This window comes from Oryctolagus cuniculus, chromosome 13 (genome assembly GCF_964237555.1).
Source record: "Oryctolagus cuniculus chromosome 13, mOryCun1.1, whole genome shotgun sequence".
NCBI lineage: Eukaryota > Metazoa > Chordata > Mammalia > Lagomorpha > Leporidae > Oryctolagus > Oryctolagus cuniculus.
In genome coordinates this window covers 58,063,934-58,087,326 of record NC_091444.1, presented here as the reverse complement: position 1 = coordinate 58,087,326, position 23,393 = coordinate 58,063,934, and the positions used below count along the sequence as shown (strand labels likewise).

General features: G+C 39.9%; 1 protein-coding gene across 6 annotated transcripts in view; it reads left to right on the top strand.

Moving 5' to 3' along the window:
• CHRM3 (cholinergic receptor muscarinic 3) overlaps positions 1 to 23,393 on the top strand; it is a 613,309-nt gene that overhangs the window by 232,878 nt on the left and 357,038 nt on the right. The gene's annotated exons all lie outside the window — the stretch shown is intronic.

The window sequence follows — 23,393 nt, the reverse complement described above, 5'->3', positions numbered from 1 at the left end:
TACTGCTTCTTACCCTGCTTCCTTCTCACCCCTGAATTTCCTATACTCCTAAGGGGCCTTTCCCTGGGCTCACACATGAGGACCCTCAGCCTGAAAATCCAAGTATCTCCTTGTCACTGTGTTGCTCCTGCCCTTTGGCCACGGGCTGGCTCTTTGGTGCTTAGGGGAACGCAGCTGGTGAAGAGACCACTTTATGTGCTAGACAGGAGTGGACTCTGAACTTTGGGACAAGGAAATCTGGGGGCCTGAGTCTATGGAACATAGTCTAAAGAGAAACAGATTGTATGTTTGTGGCTGTGTCCCTTGCAAAGGGTTGAGTGAGCTGTCTAATGCAGTGCTTTTCAAACCCAAATGCCTGTAGAGTCAGCTGTTAAGATACAGATTCTGATCCAGAGAGGCTGAGGCACCCCTGAGCTCTTACATTTCTGAGAAGTTCCCGGATGTAGCTGCTGCTGAGTAGTGAGTTGTAATGAAGAGGGCTAGGGCAGGGTTCCTGGAGGTACTGAATGGAAATAGCTACTTAGGTGAAGGCAGAGAAGTGTACCTGTTGTGGCCAGCTTTTCTCAGCTGGAACCTTGAGGCTGGCCCTCCAAACCCTGACTCCTGCGTCTACTCCATGCCCCTTGGAAATCTGCGTTCTAGTTCTCACATTGGCTAACAATCTCTCCTATGATGGGCAACAACTCATTTTGTGCTCACTGAATCTGATGTCAGCCAACAGAACCAGTCTTGGCTGCACTCAGGAGATTGCAGAAGTATAGCCAGATATCCCCATCATGCTGAAGCCTGTCTAGAACTGACACTCAACTATGCCTTCATCTGAGGACTGGTGCCTTGCCTTGTGTGTGCCTGCTGGCCACTGGGGCGTGAAGATATTGGCATCATTCTTGTATCCCACGGCGTGGCAGCATACTATGTGGTAAGCTGTGCATTTAGTTCAAAAAGGCACAGTAGGTGGAGATAGTAAATGAGCAGTTCCTTTATATGAGTGTGTACGTGTGTGTGTGTGTGTGTGTGTGTGTATGTGAAAATCAGAGTTACAGAGAGAGAAGGAGAGAGAGAGATTCTGTCTACTGGTACACTCCCCAGATGGCTGCAACTACCAAGACTGGGCCAAGTAGAAGACAGGAGCTAGGAGCTTCATCTGGGTCTCCCATAAACAGCTGGGCCATTTTCTGCTGCTTTTCCCAGGCCATTAGTAGGGAGCTGGATTGGCGGTGGAACATTGGGACTGGAACAGCTGACCATATGGGATGCCGGTATTGCAGGTGGCACCTTCACCTGCTACACCACAATGCCAGCCTCTACAATAATTTTTTAATGGCATTGTAATACATTCTATGGAAATAGATTGAAAACCAAAATTAAACTTTTCAGAGATAACTCAAATGAAAATAATGCATTTAAAAGAAAACATGCATAAATTATCCAAAGAATGTTTAGAGTTAAAAAAGAAATTCTATAGGAGGTACTAAACACAAAATGGGAAATTACACAGTATTTTCAAATAAAAGGAGCATTTGAAAAACATACCTGTGATATGCTATACCAAAAACCAATACAAAAATTAAAAAAATGATTATGTGATCAAAATGCATCACAGAATATCATTTCCAAGGGAAACAAAATGCAATCAAAATAAGAATATCAAAAATAAATCTTACAGAGTTACTATAAAAATCATAACAAAGAACAGCCATAGTAAAACCAGGAATAATCAGGTAAAGTAATATAAATAATTACTTTCCTAAAAATACAGACTTGGCATTTGTAGGTGGTACTTTTAAAACTAAAAATGGATTTTTGACACAGTTCTGTAACATGGGAAAATTAAATCACATTCCAAGAGACATGAGAGAGCTCTTAGTTTTATAAAGAAAAAAAAAATTGGAAATGAACTTGAAAGTTAAACACATGACCTGAGTACCAAAGAGTGTGCAGCACATATACAAGTCTAAGAAGAAATAAATTCAAATCGCATAGAATAACTTGAAAAAGACAGTTTATAATGTGATAAAAGAAGAAGGCTGTGCTTGTCCTGGTATTTACATCCCAGTGTATCATAAAAAAAAGAAAATTCAATTTACACAGTTTCTTATTATTCTGGGACTTCAAATCTTACCCAATTTGACATCTCCTTTCAGCAAAATAGTTACTCAATCCCTGCTGTTATGTTCCTGAGATTAAAAAATTTCAGATGAGTGGAACTAGTGCTTTCATCACACCCTCTATCATTGGAGTATGGTTTTGATGATAATCTACACACATTTTTTAACTGCTATCATTTGTTAAATATGACACCAGATATTATGATATAATCAAATTGTCATGGTTTATTATCTTTAGTGTGTTTGGATTCCTGATGCTTTTGTATTTGTAGGCACATACAAGATTTCGGAAAAATGTGAAAAGGTTGTATTAATTGGCAAGCCTAGATAGAATAAAAGGAACATTATTATATGGCTTCAGAGGCAGAGAATATTCACCCATAAGATGAGTGTAGGGGGCCAGTGCTGTGGCTTAGCCGGTGGAACCGCCACCTGTGGTCCTGGTATCCATATGGGCATCTGTTCCGAGATCTTGGCTGCTTCACTTCCCCATCCATTTCCCGGTTGGTGGCCCTGAGGGAGCAGTGGAGGATGGACCAGGGGCTTGAGACCCTCCCCTCTACATGAGGGACCCAGAGGAAGCCCAGCTCTGGCCATTGTGGCGATTTGGGGAGTAGACCACCAAATGGAAAGATGTCTCTCTGTCTCTCTCTCCTGCCTCTCTCTGTCTCTCTCTCTGTCTCTCTCTCTCTCTCTAGCTCTGCCTTTCAAATAGATAAATAAATCTTTTTCTAAAAAGAAAAGAAAAAAAGAAGAGAGGACAGTTTATGAGACTTGAGATAGGGCAGGATTTATTTGGCAAAAATAAATAAATAGAGATCATTGCAGGCTATCTTAAGTATGAGGTATAATTAATGAGACAGCTTCAGTTATGAAGTATGTGGACACGAGGAGAGGACTACCAGAATGATGAAGTTAGGGAAAGAATGAGAAGGACTTTGTGTACCTAAGGAAGCCTGGTTTTTATCTTAAAAATACAATAATATCACTGAAAGAGTTTGAGGAGAGGAATAACATAAGGAAAATTAACTGGACAGCAATATGTGAAACTACATGCAAGATGATGATAGGTGGTGTCTTCAAAAGGCGTTTGGCAATGTTTATTTTAAAAAGCATTCATGAGTTCAACAAAATTTTGCACCAACAATAAATCACCTAGTTCCATTTTCTACAAACTTCTTGATGTACCTTTGCTAGTAGCTGTATCAGGGAAGAAGTGAAGAGCTGAAACAAGGGAAAACCAGCAGCGGAGAGAGGCCAGGACAGATGTGGAGGCACCAGGAAGTCTGGATCCCGTTCTTTGCTCCTTCCGTTTTCTGTTCCCTCTCTCCTGTGTCATCACACTTCTTTTTTCTCCTCCTCCTCCTCCTCCTGCTGTCTCCTCCTCCTCCTCCTCCTCCCTCCTCCTCCCTCCTCCTCCTCCTGCTGTCTCCTCCCTCCTCCTCCTCCTCCTGTCTCCTCCCTCCTCCTCCTCCTCCTGTCTCCTCCCTCCTCCTCCTCCTCTCTCCTCCCTCCTCCTCCTCCTGTCTCCTCCCTCCTCCTCCTCTCTCCTCCCTCCTCCTCCTCCTCTCTCCTCCCTCCTTTCTCCTCCTCTCTCCTCCCTCCTTTCTCCTCCTCTCTCCTCCCTCCTTTCTCCTCCTCTCTCCTCCCTCCTTTCTCCTCCTCTCTCCTCTCTCCTTTCTCCTCCTCCTCCTCCTCCTCCTTCTTCTTTTTTTTTGCCTCTCATGCAAGGGTACTTCAGAAAGTTCTTGAAAAAAATGGAATTAAACTTACAAGTTTATTTCAGTGCAGAAAATTTAAATCAATGAACATTTTTATAAAATACAGCTTTTCACCTATTAAGCAATTTTTTTTACCACAAATCTTTTACCAACAGTTTTTTAGCACCAATATTGTTCATACCCTTAACTTTATTTTTCTTAAGAGCTTTTTGAAGTACCCTCGTATCTAAGTGCAAAACAGTTTTGAATCACATAGAAAAAGTAGACAGTGCATTTCTCACCCACACCCCTTCCTCTCAGCCTCCCTGACCCCATTCCTCCAATTTAAATTCTTCTTCTCTTCTCATCTCCTCAACCTACTGCAAGTTGATCTTTAATCTCATCACTTCTTTCCAAGGGCAGTTGGGGAAATGAAAAAAGATGTTTTAGCTGATAAACCCCAAGAATCTGAGGTCCTTAACTTTCATGTTGTCTTTACAAATTTTATTCCCTCTTTCCTGGAACTTTAAGATTTTGTCTCATTGAATCTGTTTATAAATCTTTTTTCTGTCAATTGACTCATGTTTTATCTCCCTCTCCCTACCTTTCTCCTCTCCCTCTCCCTCCCTTTTTCTTTCACTTTTATTTTTCTGTGTACTGCTTACAGGACAATCTACTTTCTTGCCCCCAAAGTTCCTTCAGAATTATTTTCTTTTTATTTCACTTCACCCCCAGGCTTCAACTTTGATCTTTAGCCCAATGATGTCAATTTGCCAACCCAGTTACCTCGTCTACATCTATGTATCCAACTGGCCAGCTCCATGTATATTTTCCCCCAAGCACAAGTCAGAATGGAAAAAAGTTAATTCCCTGCCCCTACCTATTTGTCCATATTTCCACCCTAGCATTTTGTGTGTTTTTTAGGTGCAACCCAGAAACTAGAAGCATCTTTTATCTTTCTGAAATGAAAATCTAATAATTAAAATTGAGCCACTACCTAGCTGGATGCTGTACATCATTACTTCCATACTTCTCAATTCTTCTGATCTATAAGATGGAAACAATAATAGCACCTGTCTTATAGAAATGTTGTAACAATACAGCTTCAGTATCCCATACCTGAAATGTTTGGGGCCAGAAGTGCTTCACATTTTGGATTGTTTAGATTTAGGACTGATTACATATACCTAATGAGATCTCTTGGGGATGAGACCCAATTCTAAACATGAAATTCACTTATGCTTCATATACACCTTTATACATATTTTATATAGTATTTTAGAGTGCCTGTAGATGTAGAATTTTCCACTTGTGGAATCATATCTACACTCAAAAAAGTCTTAAGATTTGGGGGCATTTTCAATTTCAGATTTCTGATTAGGTTTGTTCAACTGATCATAACTGGCATATTGTAAACCCTCAATAAATATTAAGAGTTTTGTTGTTTAAAAGTACTTATATTCCATGTTGGCTTAAAAAGAAAAAGCTAATCTTCTGGGTTTTTTTTTTTTTATCTTAATCTCCAGCTTCATTGTCCACAACATCATAACTTCAAAGCTGCCCTCCACTCTTAAAAAAAGACCTTCTAGGACATCATCCTGTACCCCATCCATCCCCAAGCTCAACAATGCCTCTTCCCCTAACTAGATCATGGCTTCACTTTGATCCTTTCGACTGATGTTCTAGAGTACATTCTAGAGTATGTTTCAGAGTAAATTCATGACATCTCTTTCTGCCTCATAATCCCCAAGTCTAAACTAGTTTTCTTCCCCATACTCCTAAAAAATTAGTTTTTATTTTTTTTATTTTTATTTTTTTTGACAGGCAGAGTGGATAGTGAGAGAAAGAGACAGAGAGAAAGGTCTTCCTTTTGCCGTTGGTTTACCCTCCAATGGCCGCCACAGCTGGCACGTTGCGGCCGGCGCACCATGCTGATCTGAAGGCAGGAGCCAGGTGCTTCTCCTGGTCTCCCATAGGGTGCAGGGCCCAAGCACTTGGGCCATCCTCCACTCCACTCCCTGGCCACAGCAGAGAGCTGGCCTGGAAGAGGGGCAACTGTGAAGGAACCTGGCGCCCCGACCGGGACTAGAACCCGGTGTGCCAGTGCCACAAGGCGGAGGATTAGCCTGTTGAGCCACGGCGCCGGCCAAAAATTAGTTTTTCTGTATCGTCACAGAGATTTCACTCTCCATTGCCATTGTGTGCACATCTTTGTCCCTCAAGTAAAGGCAGTTCCTTGGTGGTAGAGGATGAAATCTTTCTCTTTAAGTGGGAGTGATTTTCAGAGATGACAACAAAAGAGAATAAGCAGTCACATGCATCCTTTGTACATCTAGAAGTGGCCATGAACAGAGGCAAGCTGGCCCTAGCACAGATTGCCCATGTGCGTTGATTTGAGGTGGCTAAAGAAGTGGAGAGCTAAAGAGGAAAACATGAAAGGGAAAATGGTGTTATCAAGGCAAGTTTTAACTCTGGTGAAAATGAAAACATGAGTTAAAAAAGGAAGCCAGTTGGTAGATTGTTCACAGGGGATTAGAGTAGAAGTGACTGACACAGGGCAGCTGGCAAGACAGAAGAACTCATGCTGCCTGGCTAAAAAAAAGTATCTGTATAAAATCTTCTAGAAGACTCAAAAACAATGAGTTTTCAATCTCAAGACTGAGGGAAGACAAGACCAATAACTACACAGATAACTCATAGGAATCAGACATGGTTACATTGACATACACACACGCTGAATGAGCTTTTTTGTTGTGATTCACAAATGTGTATCTATATGTGGGAATATCACATGCATGATAGTGTATTGTACAAAGAGTCTTCCAATTATTCATAGAAACTGTGTATTTTGGAAAGCTATGCATGGGTTTCACAATTTTTGCAAAAAATAAACTTTTTTAATGTTTATTTGTTTTTATTCATAAGAAAGGCAAACCAGCAGGCTGAGACAGAGAGAGGGAGAGAGAGATTTTCCATATACTGCTTCACTCTCCAAATACCCAAATAGAAAGGACTGGGCCACATCAAAGCCAGAAGCCAATGGATCCATTCAGGTCTCCCATGTGGGTAACAGAAACCCAAGTACTTGAGCCATCATCTGCTTCCTCTTAGGGTGTGCGTTAGCAAGAAGCTGGATTGGAAGTAGAGGACCAGGATGGAACCCAGGCACTCCAATGTGTAAACCAATGCCACAACAACTGTTCCAAGCTTATCTTTTCATTCTATTTTTCTGAGAACTTTATGAAGTTCTCTCAGATGTGTGTATTATACATTTTAAGTTTTTTCATCATAGTAATATAATGTTTATTGAATAAATATTGGCAGTTATTATGTATCCCTCTAAAATTCTCATGTTGAAATCCTAGCCCTCTAGTTATAATCAGAACAGCCTGGTACTGGCATAAAAACAGATAGGTACACCAATGGCACAGAATAGAAACCCCGAAAATCAATCCGAACATCTACAACCAACTCATATTCGACAAAGGAGCTAAAACCAACCCCTGGAACAGGGACAGCCTCTTCAACAAATGGTGCTGGGAAAACTGGATGTCCACAGGATAAAGTATGAAGCAAGACCCCTATCTTACACCATATACAAAAACCCACTCAACGTGGATTAAAGATCTAAATTTATACCACAACACCATCAAATTAATCAAGAGCATAGGGGAAACCCTTCAAGACATTGGCACAGGCAAAAAATTCCAGGAAAAGACCCTAGAGGCATAGGTAGTCAAAACCAAAATGAACAAATGGGATTATCTCAAATTGAGAAGTTTCTGTACAGCAAAAGAAACAGGTGAGAGTGGGCATCCCTGTCTGGTACCAGATCTCAGTGGAAATGCTTCCAACTTTTCCCCATTCAATAGGATGTTGGCCGTGGGTTTTTTCATAAATTGCTTTGATTGTATTGAGGAATCTTCCTTCCATACCTAGTTTGCTTAGAGTTTTCATCATGAAAGGCTGTTGTATTTTATCAAATGCTTTCTCTGCATCTGTTGAGATAATCATATGGTTTTTCTAATTTAGTCTGTTAATTTGGTGTATCACGTTGATTGTTTTGCACACATTGAACCATCCCTGCATACCAGGGATAAATCCCACTTGGTCTGGGTGGATGATCTTTCTGATGTGTTGTTGCATTCTATTGGCCAGATTTTTATTGAGGATTTTTGCATCTATGTTCATCAGGTATATTGGTCTGTAATTCTCTTTCAATGCTGCATCTTTTTCCAGCTTAGGAATTAAGGTGATGCTGGCTTCATAGGTAGAATTTGGGAGGATTCCCTCTTTTTCGATTGTTCTGAATAGTTTGAGAAGAATTGGAGTTAGTTCTTCTTTAAATGTCTGGTAGAATTCAGCAGTGAATCCATCTGGTCCTGGGCTTTTCTTTGTTAGGAGGGCCTTTATTACTGTTTCAATTTCTGTCTCAGTTATGGGTCTGTTTAGGTTTTCTATGTCTTTCTGGTTCAATTTAGGTAGGTTGCATGTGTCCAGGAATCTATCCATTCAATATAGTTCTGGAAGTTTTAGCCAGAGCTATTAGGCTAGAAAAAGAAATTAAAGGGATACAAATTGGGAAGGAAGAACTCAAACTATCCCTCTTTACAGATGATATGATTCTTTATTTAGGGGACCCAAAGAACTCTACTAAGAGACAATTGGAACTCACAGAAGAGTTTGGCAAAGTAACGGGATATAAAATCAATGCACAAAAATCAACAGCCTTTGTATACAGAGGCAATGCCACGGCTGAAGAAAAAGTTCTAAGATCAATCCCATTCACAATAGCTACACAAACAATCAAACACCTTGGAATAAACTTAACCAAGGACATTAAAGATCTCTGCGATGAAAATTACAAAACCTTAAAGAAGGAAATAGAAGAGGATACCAAGAAATGGAAAAATCTTCCATGCTCATGGATTGGAAGAATCAATATCATCAAAATGTCCATTCTCCCAAAAGCAATTTATACATTCAATGCAATACCAATCAAGATACTGAAGACCTTCTTCTCAGATCTGGAAAAAATGATGCTGAAATTCATATGGAGACACAGGAGACCTTGAATAGCTAAAGCAATCTTGTACAACAAAAACAAAGCTGGAGGCATCACAATACCAGATTTCAGGACATACTACAGGGCAGTTGTTATCAAAGCAGCATGGTACTGGTACAGAAACAGATGGATAGACCAATGGAACAGAATAGAAACACCAGAAATCAACCCAAACATCTACAGCCAACTCATATTTGATCAAGGATCCAAGACCAATCCCTGGAGTAAGGACAGTCTATTCAATACATGGTGCTAGGGAAATTGGATTTCCACGTGCAGAATCATGAAGCAAGACCCCTACTTTTCACCTTACACAAAAATTCACTCAACATGGATTAAAGAGTTAAATCTATGACCCGACACCATCAAATTATTAGAGAGCATTGGATAAACTCTGCAAAATATAGGTACTGGCAGAGACTTCTTGGAAAAGACCCCAGAAGCACAGGCAGTCAAAGCCAAAATTGACATTTGGGATTGCATCAAATTGAGAAGTTTCTGTACTTCAAAAGAAACAGTCAGGAAGGTGAAGAGGCAACTGACAGAATGGGAAAGACAGTCAAGCCAAAATTAACATTTGGGATTGCATCTAATTGAGAAGTTTCTGTACTGCAAAAGAAACAGTAAGGAAAGTGAAGAGGCAACCAACAGAATGGGAAAATATATTTGCAAACTATGCAACTGATAAAGGGTTGATAACCAGAATCTACAAAGAAATCAAGAAAGTCCACAACATCAAAACAAACAACCCACTTAAGAGATGGGCCAAGGACCTCAATAGACATTTTTCAAAAGAGGAAATCCAAATGGCCAACAGACACATGAAAAAATGTTCAAGATCACTAGCAATCAGGGAAATGCAAATCAAAACCACAATGAGGTTTCACCTCACCCCAGTTAGAATGGATCACATTCAGAAATCTACCAACAATAGATGCTGGAGAGGATGTGGGGAAAAAGGGGCACTAACCCACTGTTGGTGGGAATGCAAACTGGTTAAGCCACTATGGAAGTCAGTCTGGAGATTCCTCAGAAACCTGAAGATAACCCTACCATACATCGCACTCCTTGGAACTTACCCAAAGGAAATTAAATTGGCAAACCAATAAGCTGTCTGCACCCTAATGTTTATTGCAGCTCAATTTGCAATAGCTAAGACCTGGAACCAACCCAAATGCCCATCAACAGTAGACTGGATAAAGAAATTATGGGACATGTACTCTATCGAATACTATACAGCAGTCAAAAACAATGAAATCCGGTCATTTACAACAAGATGGAGGAATCTGGAAAACATCATGCTGAGTGAATTAAGCCAGTCCCAAAGGGACAAACATCATATGTTCACCCTGATCGGCAACAACTAACTGAGCACCAAAGGGGAAACTTGTTGAAGTGAAATGGACACTATGAGAAATAGTGACTTGATCAGCTCTTGTCCTGACAGTTGATGTACAATGTAATACTTTATCCATATTAGTATTTTTTTTGTTCTAGTACTATTGGTTGAACTCTGTAATTAACACACAATTATTCTTAGGTGTTTAAATTTTAACTGAAAAGTGATCCCTGTTAGGAATTTGGAAAACATTATGCTGAATGAAATAAGCCAGTCACAAAGGGACAAATATCATATGTTCTCCCTGATTGGTGACAACTAACCAATCACCAAAAAGGACACCTGTTAAAGTGAGATGAACACTATGAGAAACAGTGACTTGTTCAGCCCTTGTCCTGACTGTTGATGAACAACTGAATACGTTATCCCTCTTAGTATTTTTTTTTTGTTTGTTCTACTTAATACTTTTGGTTGAATACTGTAATCAATACGCAGTTATTCTTAAGTGTTGAAACTTAACTGAAAAGTGATAGCTATTAAATATAAGAGTAAGAATAAGAGAGGGAAGAGATGTGCAATTCGTGACATGCACAAGCTGACTTACCTCAAACGGTAGAGTTAGAAACATACCAGGGGATTCCAATTCAATCCCATCAAGGTGGCTTGTACCAATGCCATCTCACTAGTCCCAGTGATCAATTTCTGTTCACAATTGATCATAATGATGGGAATAAGAGCCAAAGGGATCACATAAACAAGAATAGTGTCTGCAATTACTAACTGGTAGAATAAAAAAGGGAGAGAATGATCCATCATGGGAAGTGAGATACACAGCAGACTCATAGAACGGCAGATATCCTAAACAGCACTCTGGCCTCAGAATCAACCCTTAAGGCATGCGGATCCGGCTGAAAATCTCATGAGAGTATTTCAGGCATGGAAAGCCAAGACACTCTGGAAAAAAAATAAAATGACCTAAATGAAAGATCTCCGCAAGTGAGATCCTAGTGGAAAGAACAGGTCATCAAACAAGGAGGTACCTTTCTCTGAAGGGAGGAGAGAACTTCCACGTTGACTATGACCTTGTCTAAATATAATCAGAGTCGGCAAACTCAAAAGGCTTCCATAGCCTTAGCAACACATGACAAGAGCCTAGGGTGATTACTGATGCCATAAACAAGAGTGTCAATTTGTTAAGTCAACAACAGGAGTCACTGTGCACTTACTCCTCATGTAGGATCTCTGTCCTATATGTGCTGTACATTGTGATTTAATGCTATAACTAGTACTCAAACAGTATTTTTCACTTGGTGTTTCTGTGTGGGTGCAAACTGTTGAAATCTGTACTTAATGTATGCTAAACTGATCTTAGGTATATAAAGAGAATCAAAAATGAATCTTGATGTGAATGGAAGAGGGGAGGGAGAGGGAAAGGGGAGGGTTGTGGGTGGGAGGGAAGTTATGGGGGGGGGGAAGCCATTGTAATCCATAAGCTGTATTTTGGAAATTTATATTCATTAAATAAAAGTTAAAAAATTAAAAAAAAAAAAGAAACAGGGAAGTTAAGAGGCAACCAACAGAATGGGAGAAATTATTTGCAAACTACACAACTGATAAAGGATTAATAACCAGAATCTATAAAATGATCAAGAAATTCTACAGTAACAGAGCAAACAACCCAATAAAAAAATGGGCCAAGGACCTTAACAGGCATTTTTCAAAAGAGGAAATCGAAATGGCCAACAGACACATGAAAAAATTCTATGGATCTCTAGCCATCAGGGACATGCAAATCAAAACCACAATGAGATTTCACCTCACCCCAGTTAGAGTGACCCTCAAACAGAAGTCAACAAACAACAAATGCTTGAGAAAATGTGGGGGAAAAGGTACCCTAACCCACTGTTGGTGGGAATGTAAACTGGTAAAGCCACTGTGGAAAACAGTATGGAGATACTTCAAAAATCTGAATATAGACCTACCATATGACCCAGCCATCCCACTACTGGGAATTTACCCAAGAGAAATGAAGTCAGTAAACAAAAGAACTGTCTGCACCTCCATGTTTATTGCAGCTCAATTCACAATAGCTAAGAAAAGGAAGCAATGTCCATCAACCAAATACTGGATAAAGAAATTATGGGATATGTGCACCATGGAATACTACACGGTAGTCAAAAAGAATGAAATCCAGTCCTTTACAACAAAATGGAGCAAGCTGGAAAACCTCATACTTAGTGAAACAACCCACTCCCAAATGGACAAACACTATATGTTCTCCCTGATTTGGGAGAATTAATAGAACTCTTAAAATGAAAGCTATATAAGTGAAATTGTCACTTTTAGAATCAATGTCTTCAAGAGTCCTTGACCTGATTGTCGAGGGACAGTTTACCATTGTTACTTTTTACTCTGTGTGTGCTTTTTGGTTGTTGTTGTTGTTGTTGTTGTTGTTTTTCTCTGTTTTCTTTCTCTCTCATTTCTCTCCTTCATACTATATGCTGCACTCTCTATGTAACACAGAGTTAATTATATATATTTTAAGGCAATTGGAAAAAGATCCCAGTTAAAAATAAGAGGGAGAATAAGAGATGGAGGAGGTAGTCTATAACTGTAAAACAGTCTAGTTCTGCATACACTTATACAGACTTGCTTCTAAGGGTACAGCCTAAGAACTAGTCACGGGGCTCCGAACCCATAAAAATCAGTGGTATAAACCTCATATTCACTATTAAAATGATCATATTAAATGTTAAAGGCAACAAATAGATCAGTCTAAGTTTAAAAGGGATGATATAAACAACATCAAGTACCCAGTAAAAATTATAGAATTAAAAAGGAAGGAAGGACCAACATGGGAAGCAGTCCACGCAGCAGACTCCTAGAATGACATTCATAGTAAGGAACACTCTGACCTCAGAATCAACCCTTAAGGCTTCCTGGTTCAGCTGAAAGGCCTGCGAGAATATTTCAGGCATGGAAAGCCAAGACTCTGTGACCAAAAAAATCCTACATGGAGGATCTCTGTGAGACCTCAGAGGAAAGAATGGGTCATCAAAGAAGGTGACAATCTTCCCTGAAGGGAGGAGAGAACATCTACTTTGCTTATGTCTGTGTCCAAATACCGATGGAGTCTATGGTCACAAAAGGCTTCCATAGCCTTGGTAGCTCTTAGCAAGAGCCTCGGATGATCACTGATGTCATAAAAAAAAGAGTGTTAATTGTTAAAGGAACAACAGTAGTCACTGTGCACTTGCTCCCCAGGTAGGACCGCTTTCCCTATTGAACTGTAGTATGAGAATCGACTGCAAATTTTCCCCCAAACTGTAGTCTATGTGTTGTGTGTGTGCGTGGGAGCAAATTGTTGAAGTATATGATTAGCGTGGAGTTGGTCCTCTGTATATAAAGTCATACTAAAAATTAACCATAATGAAGATGGAAATGGGAGAGAGAGAGGGAGGCAGGATGGGAGCTGGAGGGGGTTGGGGAAAAGAACCACTATATTCCTAAAGTTGTATCTGTGTAAAAATGTATTCATTAAATAAAACTTTTAAAGATTAACATAAATCTAAAAAAAGAGAAAAGAAATCCTATCCTTCTGGGTGATCATTTGGCTCAGCTCTTAAGCCACCCCTTGGAATACTTTCATCCTGTATCAGAGTGCCAGGATTTGAATCCCGGCTCTGCTTTTCATTCCAGCTTCCTGCTAATGCACATCCTGGCAAGCAGCAGATGGTAGCTCAAATACTTAGGTCCTTGTCGCACACATGAGAGACCTAGGTGGAGATTTGGGCTTTGGTCTTCAGCCTGGCCTGGCCTAGCCCTAGATTTTGAAGGCATTTGTGGAACGAATCAAGGAATGGAAGACTCTGTGTGTGTGTGTGTGTGTCTGCTTTTCAAAAATTGATATAATTAAAAAGAAAGAAAAAGGAAATCTTCCCTGTCAGCATGATGGTATTAGGAAGTGAACAGTTCTTAAAGGCAGAGCTCTCACAAATGGGATTAGTGCTCATACAGACTGTTCTCAAAGGAGCTGATCCACTCCTTCCACCACTGAGTGAGGGCCCAGTGAAAAAGTACTGCCTGTGAACCAGAAGCAGGTCCTTGCAGGACAATAAATCTGCTGGTATCTTATCTTTAGCTTCTCATCCTCTAAAACTGTAAGAAATAAATTCCAGTGGTTTATAACCTATTTAGATTATAGATTTTGTTGTGGCAGCCCAAACAGAATAAGACAGCAGAAAAAATTATTGAAATGAGTTTAAAAATAGAATTGAGGATAAGGAGTAGAAGCAGGTGGTAGAGACAGCTTTGTCAGCAAGCATGATCTTTTAGGGGAGCAGCAAAATGGTGTGGTGGTGGTTGTGGTATGGATGGAAGAGGTGGTACCAGGAACCAAGTTTTTAAAGCAAGGAGATATCAAAGGCTTTTTATGAAAAGATGGAATTAATTCAGGGCAGGAGAATATACTGATAACTAGATAAAACTGAAGAATATTGCAAGAACAAAGGCATGGGTGAGCTCTGGGGGACCAGAGGGGAGGCAGAGTTCCTGGGCATAGGTATTGGTGGGTGCATAGCTAGTGATAGCCACAAAAGGAGGGGAAATAATTACTTTTCTCAACTACAATTGACTGAGCACCATGGCACTAGGCTCCATAGAATTCTAACCATGGCCGGCGCCGTGGCTCACGAGGCTAATCCTATGCCTGTGGCGTGGCACCCGAGTTCTAGTCCCGGTTGGGGCGCCAGATTCTGTCCCGGTTGCTCCTCTTCCAGTCCAGCTCTCTGCTGTGGCCCAGGAGTGCAGTGGAGGATGGCCCAAGTCCTTGGGCCCTGCACCCACATGGAACACCAGGAGGAAGCACCTGGCTCCTGCCTTCGGATCGGTGCAGCCACCGGCCGCAGTGGCCATTTGGGGGGTGAACCAATGGAAGGAAGACCTCTCTCTCTCTCTCTCTCTCTCTCTCTCTCACTGTCTAACTCTGCCTGTCAAAAAAAAATTCTAATCATTTAAAGTTGTCATGTGACTTAGAAAAATGACTCTTAAGAAAGCAGGCAAGCCAAGTTCACAGTAACTGAGCCCAGGAGACTTGTCCTCAGGCTTCTGTGTCCTGGCCCTGTCACTGTCCTTCCAAGAAGCAGCACTCTCATCAGGGGTCTGGGGAGCATCAGAGTCCAGAGCTCGGGTTCTGTACCCAGCTCCTCTGCTGGAAGCTCAGCTCTTTCAGTGACTGGTGTGTAAGTTTTGATCATGCACTTAGCCCTTCCTGCCTCAAAACTTCTTCTGACATGGACGCTGTAAAACGATCCTTCTGTCAGGTCAGGTGAACTATCAGTGAGAATAATGTCAAGTTCATGGAATCAAATCTACATATCTGTCATTCCCAGTACTGTTAGTGTTTATTATTTCTTTTCTCCAAGCCTTAGTTTCAATCTGCTAAATGAGGACAAATAATATACAAGATCATCTTGATGATAAAGAAAAAAATTGCATGAAAAATCCCAGGCACACACGAGTAAGCATGAAGGGGATGAAAGAAGATGAGTGTCAGGGATGACTTAACTGGACAGCCACATAGACCTTGCAGTTTTCTGTGAACACTGGGAGAAGAACATGGTTTGTGATGGGAAGGCAACATTTTAAACTTGGTTGGTAAGAGAATGGAAGGCAATTAAAGCTGCTATGATGCTAATAAATGTGAAGCTGATTAATTTCATCAAAATGGATTCATTTTCACATCAATAAAGGCAAAGGGATATTTTGTGTGTGCATGGACACATTTTAGAACAAATAGTTACAGAGGCTAACTTAATCTAATGAGATTCTATATTGGGAAGTGGCAGTAATTACCACATTATATTGCAGCATCTGAATGAGTGTGCAAAACAAACTTAAAACTAAGTTTATGTAAAATACTGTGGTTTATATTTTCACAATGTTAACATAAACTAGTGTATTAAAATATGTGCAAATTGTATACATGTACACATCCATGAATACACCATGCATGTGCATACACACATGTGTTTTGAGGATTAAATGGAATGTAGGGATCCTTAGATCAAGCTTAGCACAGTACCTGGTACACAGCAAATACTGGACAATTATGGAAGAATTAATAAATAAAACCTCTGTTTGCCACTTATTGAACTTATATTGGGGATCTTCATCTTAGGGGAAAAATGGCCATTTCTATTAGTTCCTTGATAAATTAAATACCATTTTTTGCTTAACAGAAAGTTACATAATTAGGGAATTTTATATGTGCTAATGTGTCAAAAAACATAGTGGTAGAGCAAGTTAAGCCACTGTTTGGGATGTCTGCATTCCATATTTAAGTGTCTGTACAAATTCCTGCTCCTTTGCTTCTGATCCAGCTTCTTGTGAAGGCACCTGGGAAAGCAGTGGATGGTGGCCTTGCCATCCACATGGGAGATCCAGATGGAGTTCTTGGTTTCTGGCCTTGGCCTGGCCCAGTCTGGCAGTTGCAGGCATTAAGGGAGTGAACCGTGAACCAGGAGATGGAAGATCTCTGTCTCTGCCTTTCTGTCTGCCACTCTGCCTTCCAAATCCATCAATAACTCTAAAAAAGCAAAAACAGAACATTGGGAAACACATATAATGTAGCATGGGAAGGATTGTGGTCAGTTCGAAGACGAGAAATTGTGCACAATGATGCCATTAAGCACTCCCTGGAATACTGTTGTGTGTGCTTCAGAGTGAAAGTATTTTCATGGTGCACAAGAAAGGCTTGATTTAAAGCTGAGGCGGTGGAGTCTGGCAGAGGCATGGTGAAGTGTGTTCAGAGAGGATTGAACAGTAGGCTTAGCTACAGTGGAGTCAAGATTCCTCTCCCCTTCCTTCTTATCTCTAGAATGGGAGTTCCATGTGATTTGAGGGACAAACACCTTTACTGGGGGGAGCATAACAAAACTGGTGCTCAGAGTGTGGTCTGGGTACCAGCAGCAGGAGCATCACCTGCAAACTTGTCAGGAATGCAGAATCCTGGGTGCCAACCCTGCCTTAGTGAACCAGTCTGCAGTTAAGCTGTCCAGGTGACTCATCAGTACACTACAGTTTGAGAAACACTGACATTGAGGCTAGCAGTGTGGCCTTAAAAGCACATGGTCCTTGATTCCAGTCCCCATTCCAACCTGGGAAAGCTAATTCTCTAATCTCCTTTCCTCATCTGTATCGTGTGGTCACAGGTGCCTCATGAAAACTATTAGGAGAGATAAATGAAGTTGTTTCATGTAAGGTGTTTATGTAGTGCTTACCTTTTAGGAGGCTTGCAATGCATGTTATCTGTTTTTATTTCCCCTGTGCTGAACAGGGCCAAAAGGAAATAGGAATAATGGTTCTCTGTGTGACCTTTTGCTTTACTTTCTCAACCCTGTGGTCACTTTGAAAAGAAAAAAATAGTTAGATTTATCTTCAGGCATCAGCTTACCAGTGGCTTGAATAACCTTTCCAAGCTTCCTTCACTGCTAAATGTTACTGCTACCTGCATTACCATGGCCAAGACACTTAACCTCTTCACGCCTCCTATTCTACTCCAGTAGTATTTAGCCTATCTCACAGAGTTGTGACTGTCAGGGGAAGTGCTCCAGAAACACTTCATAGTTAGACAGTTAAGAACAAATTTATTAATGAACTACTGCCGTAGAGGAAAAGAGGCCTCAAGGACTGGACTGGGCTCGACACAGCGTGGAGAAACAGTGAGCAGGGTGGTGTAAGTGGATAGAAAATTACTCAGAGGGACAGTTAATCAGGGAAAATCAGGCCTAAGGAGATATTTCAGTTATTCAGACCTGATAGGATTTTTCTTGAAGGCAGGTCAGAGTGATCAGACCTCACCTGGGGGACAGTGGGGAATGAGAAGATGAGCATATCTAGAGAATGGTCAGACATGGAGGATGGGGTTTCTCAATTAACCACTGCAGGGGGACTCTCATTCAGACTGGGTGATGCAGAAGCAGACACGTAAGTACAAGGTCCATGCCCACTTGGGAAGAGGGTTCAGAGGAACTTGACTAAAGCTTGGTCAAGGGAAGACCCATCCGTAGAGAAAACAGGGGCTCTAACTGAGATGGAGAGGAAGGGGAGTCAGTTGTTCTTCCTTGGATACGAAGGCTTCAGCAGTAAAAATCCAAAGTGTCTAGCTTTACAAGGATTGCTTGAACATTTTGGTCTTTATGTAGCAGCCAAAAACGAGATCCATACAGTTAAAGAGCAAATTAAAATTAAACAAGTAGGCATTGAGGAACGTTTCTAAGGAACATCATGGGAAGGAAGGACTGTAGCTGTTGGCTTCCAGGAGTTTTATGGTTGAGCTTGTGGATGGATGGAATCTGGAGAGCAGGTTGCAGTGTTGGTGGAGGAGATAACATGAGGGGGAGAAGAGAGGCAATGAAAGAGGAAAGCGTGTGAGTTAAGGACAATGAAGCTTCTCTGGAAACTGCACATGGCCCAGGATTGAAGGAAGGTAATGCAGAAAAGTCCTTGGAGATGAGATTTTTGTAGAATCCTGGCTGTTCAGATCTTCATTGCTACAGGGTGGCTAGTTAGCATAATCAGGCTTGTGATTCAGTGCATTGATCTGGCAGCCATATAGGAGTTGGAATAAAGCAGAAATAAGTAAGGAGACCAAATCAGAGTGGTCCAGGGAAAGAAATGAGACCCCCGAGCTGAATTTATAATGATTAGTCTCCCTCTTATCTGTGGCTTTGATTTCTGTGCTTTCAGTTAGAGGCAAACATGGTCTGAAAATATAAAATGGAAAATTCCAGAAATAAAGACTTTACATGTTTTAAATTTCATGCCATTTCATGTAGCATGAAGAAATCTTTTCTGCTGTCCTGTTGAGTCCTGCTCAGGATTTTGTCTAGTGTATCTGTACTGTGTTCACTACTCTCCCAAAAGTCATTAGCCATCTTGTTAACAGGTCAACTGGCATAATATTGCAGTGCTTGTGTAAAAGTTTACTTAGTAATGGCCCCAAAGCACAAAAGTAGTAATAGAAAATGAGACACCAGGGCATATAACATGGAAGAACATATTAACTCTGAAAGGATGGGTTAACTATGTGGCAATTCTGATGGGCGTATAGGAGGAAATATAGTATGTACACAGTTTACTATTTCCCTGGTTTTGGGCATCTACTGGGGGGTCTTGGAATATTTCCTCTATAGATAATGAGGGATAATACACTGAGAATGAAAAAGAAGGGGCAGTTTGGAACTAATGCCTCCAATGGGTTCATCTTGACTCATTATGTCATCAAGAAACCTCAAGATTGGAGGAAAGTAAAACTTGTTCACCTCACATTGGACATTACTCTTGCTAAATTCCATATTTAGATTTTTTTATTAATGTGAGTAGAAATGCAAATATACTAGTTACTCGCTCTATTTTTATGTCCTTGTGTGGGGAAAGAGAAAAAAGGAAGAGTTCTATTCATGTGTCATACTCTGAGACTTATGGTAGCTTGCTAATTATAAGTTCTATTGTCTTGGTCTCTAAAGGAATTCAAGAGCTGAACCAAGTATAGTAAGGTCTCCCAGACCCCAGTGATTACACAGCTGCAAAATTTGTACCCGAAATGTCAGCTTGCCTGAGTATTTTGCAGGCCAAAAGGCCAAACAAAGTAAAGTTAAACATTTTTTTGTTTCTTACAAAAATCTGCAAGATCTAACAGTAGAGCTCTAGACTGCATCAGAAACCTCAGTCTCTTTTTTGACCTCCTGGACTGCTGGCTGAGTGGAGATTTTTCCATCTGTTGAATGGGAAATAATCTTAACTTCCATCTATCCCTGTCTTTCTGACAAAAGCTGTTTGAGCTCCCTGGTTTCAAGGTATTTTTACAGAGTCCATAATTAAACATTCTTTGGATGTCCTTATGCACGGGTGTGGGCCAGCTGTCTTTCCTGGTGTAATTCTTTAAGCCCAGGATTAGCTGCTTTCAGCTCATTTCCTCTCAGAACGTGGTGTTCACCTGACTTTTCATCGCTAAAGTTAGTTCCCTGACTGATCCGCACAATCAGGCAAAATATTAGTGTGATCTTGAAATGCCTGTGCTGAATGGATTGTTTTCTAAATGCTTCCAAAGTAATATGAATAAGCAGTTGACTTAATGTCCATTTCCTTTTTGTAAAAATAGATACTAAGGAAATTCAAATGAAAAGAACTAACACATACAAATGTTGGTGTTGGAATCATAGGCGATTTTCAAAATAATTTTTTCATAATATCTGTAGTGAACAATACTATTTTTATCAATTTAAAACCTATATGGAAAAACATTTTTCTAACAAGAATAATCATACTTAATATGTATGACTTCTATGTTTTATTTCTTTTAAAAAAATCCCTTGGAATATATTGATGTTAGTGCACATTAATTATTTTCCTTTTATATCAATGGTTCTCAAAACTTGGATTTCAAAGTAGCTTAGGAGACATATACATTATGAGTTCTGGTTTGGAAAATATGGATCATTAAAAAAATGAGTAATCTTTTTTGTCAGTATTCTAAATAAAAGAAAAAAATACTACAACCTTACACCGGTCCGAAGACCTTGTCTGAGCACTGAAAACAGCCCTTCACAAAAAAGGTGAGGATATCTTTATCACATGTTTATGTATTGTATATCTATATATGTATATCCCATTTCAAATCCAACAATATTCCACATAATAGCATTATATTGTATGAGACTGTTTTAGAGACACTTTTACTGTAGAACCTGAAGAGAGGTGGAAGACCTAAAATGATCTCTCTCCATCACTGCCATTGTAAAGTTATCTGGTTTACATAAGCATATTGAGGGAAATAGAAACAATCCTCTGAATACTTGCACTCAGTTTAAAGTGTTTAAATTAGTGATATCAGGGTCCAACCAAACACCCTGCCAAAAAATTTTCCCTGTAGAACCTGGCATTAAGAAGCAAGGCTAATAAGGTAGTCTCGGCATTTATGGATCCTGATGACTCAAAACAGAAGTAAGTTGCTTATATGAACCAATCTTCAAATCTGGTGGAAGAACAGGTATGTGAAAAGCTCCTATCTTCCTTAATTGCCTTTTTGTAATCTCTCATTTTCTCCCTGAGTCAGAAATATATTTCAGGTGCTAAATCTCATGGTGAAACTATTTGAATATGGTTTTGAGTTTGTGATTTCAAGTATGAGAGCTAAGTCACTGAACCCAAGAAAATGTTCGGATTGTAAGGTTGCCTTTTAAATTTAGGGAAATCACATTAATAACATCATCTATCTGCAATGCCCATGATCACCTTGTGAACTTCATTTGTCCTTTATGTAATTAGCATATCTGCATCATTCTTTTATCTACCTTTGAAGAGAAATTATAACTATTAATCTTTTTAACTCTGTCAGACAAGTTGTGTAATTTCTGAAAAATAAAACTGACACCAACTGAATGCACTTTATTTAGGTTATTTTTAAGTGGTCCGATCTATGCCTTACTTGTTTTAACTTGAAATTTCTAATTTGCTCTGTAGATACTGATCTTTGTCAAGTCAGGAAAACTTCCCGAGACTGAGAGTTAAATATCTAAATATTTGAAACTAGCTACTATAGTCTTTTATTTTGAGTGACCAGTTGACACTTTTGGCTTCCAACAAGATGAGTTTTCAATCTAAGACTAGTCTGTAGCTTTACATTGGGCTTCCTTGGTGTGATTGTGACTAATCAAGTCTAATATTATTTGTGCCAGATTTCTAAATAATTTATATTTTTCATACTACCTAGTAGATGGAATATGAAAAGGCATAGAAGGAACCCCAGGATTGATTTGTAATGTTTGCAAAAGGCACAGAAGCCAAGAGTGACAACATGAGGCCAAGGGTTTGCCATACCTGATATAAAATAAAATTTTTTTGAGTTGTACTCTACAAGTTAGTGCTTGGTTATATTTTTATATTGGTTATTTGGCTTTATTTTTCTCAAAGTCTTTTTGATAAGTCTAGACTTCCTAACTTGCTTGGACATCTATTCAGAATACTTGGCATCTTGGGACCCAATAAATAATAATAATTGATTGATCAATTAATAACTACACAAATTAAATTTTTGGTACCTAAATTTGCAGTCATAAAAAGCATCTCTCTATCTTCAGCAGCATTGTCTTGTAACTTCTTCACAATGATTTCATTTTTGTTGTTGCTGTTGCAAAGAAGTGCATTATCCACTTTGTTGAAAACACTATCCAGTCTAACTTCATTCTCCATGATAATTTTTCCTCTTGCTCAAGATTCACAGTCCCTGAATCTCGTATTTTACATCTTTGCATTTATGAACCTTTCTTCTTCCCCATATGTTAACCCCTTCTCTACAATTACCTCCTTTTTCCTGGGGTCTTACTACCTCATTTAGTCCCAAGACTTCTAATAAGTAGAATATCTTCCTCTTGTCTATAGCCTTGTTCTCCCCATGAGGATCAGCCAGTCTTTGCAATTTCAGGATTAGCTACACATGTACTCACACTGTATCACCTGCAGTCACCTTCCCCTTCCACCTTTCGTGGTGCCGCTTCAGCTCCTGGACACCCCCCCCCCCCAACAAGAGACCCTTCTGCCATGATGAAATAGTCTGTGTGCTGTCCAGTGCAGTAGCTTCTAGGCACCTGTGGTTATCGAGCACTTGGAATATGACTAGTGTGAGTTGAACGAAATTCAAATACTTAATTTAAGACTCTTATTTGTGGCCAGAACCTGCTATTTGAGACATTAGGTGAAACTTCCCACTAAGAATTCTTCACCTAAACCACAGAACATAGAAAATTATTGACATGTATCTTCTCACTTCCCACAAGAATGGTACACAACAGGCACTGAAAGGAAGTTAACTTATTATAGACAGTGGATGCCCAAGGACCTAATTCTCACTACCTAGATTGCTGAGGTCTGCTTTTATGCCCAATAAAAGAGGAAGTTCAAATATCTGCCCTTTGCAAAGGTCACCAGTGATCTCTAAAAGGCAGTCCAGAGAAACTCTGTCTCTTTTGGCTCCTAATTCTCTGCCTTAATCCCATCAATCAATGCCCCTTGACTGCTACTTCTACTTCTCTGATTTTCTCCCCAGCCTCTTGCCTCCTTCCACCTATGCTTGCCAAATTAAATACATTCTTTTAGGTTCATGACTTGGTTCTTCTACAAAG